The sequence below is a fragment of the Neoarius graeffei genome, chromosome 1 (genome assembly GCF_027579695.1).
Source record: "Neoarius graeffei isolate fNeoGra1 chromosome 1, fNeoGra1.pri, whole genome shotgun sequence".
Classification (NCBI taxonomy): domain Eukaryota; kingdom Metazoa; phylum Chordata; class Actinopteri; order Siluriformes; family Ariidae; genus Neoarius; species Neoarius graeffei.
The window spans coordinates 5,282,456-5,286,672 of NC_083569.1; positions in this window are offsets into that span (position 1 = coordinate 5,282,456).

Genomic DNA, 4,217 nt, shown 5'->3' on the forward strand with positions numbered 1-4,217 from the left:
TCTCCGGTACAGGTGCAGAAATGCTGCTCCTCTGCGCGCCTCTAAAGCGTTATAAGCGCCGAGGGGAGGGACCTGCACTCACACACACACACACACACACACACACACGCACGCACAGATGTGAAAAGATGCTGTTTGTGTGGAATAAACATGGTGTGTGTGTGTGCGTCTTTTCCACCCACCCACCCTTAAACCTGAAGGGTGGGGTTGCACTGGGACACACACACACACACACACACACCAATTAGACATTTTCCCTTCAACGTGCAATGCATCTAAAAGGATCACAGAAGAAATAATACAGCTACAAACTAAACACACACACACACACACACACACACACACACACACACACCTTTCCAGTGTGTTAGATTTAAAACCCAATCAGTGGTCACGTGCTCGACATCCAGGTTGCACATGCACATGCATTTCCAAGAAAATGGCAGTGGTTTCTGTCAAAATCTACAAGTTGCATCAAAATGAACAGCCTAAAATATACAAAGCGACAAAGATTAGGCTTGTGCAAAAGTAAGAAATTAGAGATTTGGAAAAAAAAAAAGAAAAAAAAAGACAGGCCTGCAGATATACACGTGTTGCACAAGTGAGTATATGCAATATTGCCCCAAGAGCCATTGTGGCGCTGTGCTTAGTGAGGTGTCGCTTGGACAGTCTTCCAGCAGCATTCATTCAATGAAGTATTAATTAATCGACTAAATGCATGATTGTGGCTTAAACATCAGTCCAGGTCAAAAAGGAAATGGAAAAAAAAAAAACAGCTGGAAGAAACATCAGCGAATGAAGCTAATCACATCCTGGCTGTGTTATTAATCGTGTAGTGAAGAATATTCATAGAAAGCTTGAACCAGGATGTTCGAATCATTCCTAAAGTTTCATTACATTTAATGATTTTTTAAAAAAAATCTGTATATTTGTCTCATAAAATCCTGAAAAAAAAGTGATCTTATAACACAAATAAGCAAAATTTACAAAATTCTCTTCCGCGAAATGTTCACACGTCGGAACACGTCGATATCGTATTCATATCCGGATTATATTTCTCTGCGTATGTTATCAAGTCATAAAATCCTGCGAACACGATTATTTGTGTCACTTTACTGGATATGAAATGAGAAAGCGGGACAAGGGCCCTGCAGTGATGTCATACACTCCTCAGGGGCCAGGGTTGTGATGTCACAGTTGGTCACAATTTTGTGAATTGTGGGCGGGGAAAAAAAAACGTATAATATGGACTATTCCCGGAACAATGCATATAAATGAATAAAATGAAATCGCAATGATACAGCAATTCTATTTAACACGGTAATAAAACATATTATATTTATTCGTATTATTTATTATTGGTTTTTTTTGGAAAAGTATATGAAATAAAAAGAGATTAAGTTTTTACTTTGTTATGATTTCTGAGCAGAATTGAAAAATTCTTAAAATTCTAAAAAAAAAAATGCAAGAAAGAAAAACATTTCTTTTTTTAAAGAAAAAAAATTCCTTAAAAATGCATCAATGCATCTTATTATGGACAAAAAAAAAATCCACCAGGATATTTCACAGTATTTCAAAGTATTGCGATCTGTTATAAAGCTCACGCCATACCAAAAAACATTAAAAAATAAAATAAAATAAATCTCACCCATTCTTTCAAAGAATTGTAAGATGGACCGTTCATTTAAAGCCAAATAAAAATTTCTTTAAAAAAAATAATAAATACATGTTTAAAAATGAGCATAAAATAACAATACAACTTCTCTATTTAATATTAATGAAAAATATTATTTAATGTTTTTTTTAATTGGACATGTATCAGTTTAGTTTTTATTGTGGACAAAAACATCATTTTATCAATCATATCATGTCAAAAAGTGTAAAAACACATCAGATATTATATTTATTATTTGATTTTTTAATGGAAATGTAACAGCGCAGAATGCTTAATTCTAAATAAAATGTTTAAAAATAAAAAAAATCATAATAAAACTCAATTTATATGCTGTTTTAGTATATAAGGATGCAGTAATATTAAAAGTTATTATTATTTTTTAAAAAATCTATTAAATAAAAAATATATAATGCACAGTATATTTTATAGACTCGTTTTCTCAGTGTTTTACATGTAATATGTTTTGTAAACGTATTATTACTATTAATATTAGTTTTGTTAAATTAATCAGAGAAACTTTATTCCTGCAATGTTGCGGAAATTATTATTTCATTTCTTCACTAGATATAAACTGATATTTACTTAAACCCTCATAGAAGCTGCAACGAACACTTTGATACTCATAAAACTCATCAAGATGAGATTTTTACAAACCCATATCATAAACCTTGAAATAATTTAAGGCATTTATTCAGTAATCTATTAGTTTGTAGTGATTTGTTTGTTTGTTTGTTTGTTTGTTTGTTTGTTTGTTTGTGCACTCATTAAGTTTACAGCACGCTGGTCATTAAACATGAGTGAAAGTAAACATAAGAAAAATAAAGAGTTGCATGAAGACAACACAAGTTATCTCACACACACACACACACACACACACACACACACACACACACACACACACACACACACACACAGGTCCTCTGTGACACTTTGCCTCATCTGCCTTCATTTCCTTGATTAAGTGTAACATAATGCTGTGTATAAATTAAACTTCAGCTAATGGACATAATCTAATGCAATTAATTCCAGGCATTAAATCAACTAATGCAGTGTTTTTTTAATTATGAAAAAAAAAAGTGAGCGATGAGTCTCCAAAAATAGTGATACGTTTTCATCTAAATGACTGTAAATCGTTAATGAGACACAAAAGAAAGTACACTTTTGGCGAATGTTTGCTTTTTAGAACAAAGTGTATGTATGTGTGTGTGTGTGTGTTGGGGGGGTGTACGAGGGGGCACGTCTTTTTAGTGCAAATTATTTGCTGAATCAGTGCATTAACATTTTAGGTTTATATAAAGAGCTTGATTGATCGAAATCGGATACATTTAACATGATGAAGACGAGGAGCGAAACATTAAAACGCACCTATAGATGAATATATTATAAACAAGGAACGTTTCAATATGCGATTATAAAATACACCGCGATATTTAGTATCATCACTGAATTTATCGTTGTGTCCGATTCAGGAAAAAAAATGTTCCCTGGATAGGCCGCAAGATAAAGTGTGTACCGCTTCTTCGCTCTTGATGTCGCATTGAAGAAACCATCCCATTGGTTTCTTCTGGGTATCTTCACCCTTGTTGTCTGTTTGAGGTTTCCAAATGGGCTCCTTCTGCACACACACACACACACACACACACACACACACACACACACACACACACACACACACACAATGTTGTTTGGGGATCAGCTCTGAAACAGCACACACTCCACTTCAGTGACAGATTAAGCCATGGAAACGGCCGTGGTGAGGTATGCGTCTCATTCTCGTGTTTTCTCAGAGACAGTGGGAAACGTTATGAAGGTCTCAGCCGCTGTTGAGGAATTTTTCCTTTAAAATCGCATCCAGTACAATGATTTTGTTGTGAATTTGTTGTCATTTCAACCACTGCAAGTATAACAATGAAATGGATGCACAAGAAATATATTACAAAATGTTAAACGTCACAGAGTAGTGTGTTACTGAACTGGTTTTGAGCCTCTAATTAGCAAAATGTTTCTTACTGCAAGTGAAGCTCAGATTCCGTTTTGATTTGTGTTGCTCGTAGGTCCATTTTTTCCCTCCAGACGTGTAACGATTTCTGTAACAAATTGCAGTCATAAATCCAATCAAATGTTGAATCAAGTCACAGTGTCAAACTGAGTCAGTGTTAAACTGACTCACAGTGTTAAACCGAGTCACAGTGTTAAACCGAGTCACAGTGCTAAACCAAGATACAGTGTTAAACCGAGTCACAGTGTTAAACTGAGTCACAGTTTTAAACTAACTCTCAGTGTTCAATTGAGTCACAGTGTTAAGCTGAGTCACAGTGTTAAACCGAGTCACAGTGTTAAATTGAGTCACAGTGTTAAACTGAGTCAGTGTTAATCTGAGTTACAGTGTTGAACCAGGACACAGTGTTAAACCATGTCACAGTGTTAAATTGAGTCACAGTGTTAAATTGAGTCACAGTGTTATACCAAGTCAGTGTTAAATTGAGTCACAGTGTTAAACGGAGTCACAGTGTTAAACCAAGACAGTGTTGAGTCACAATGT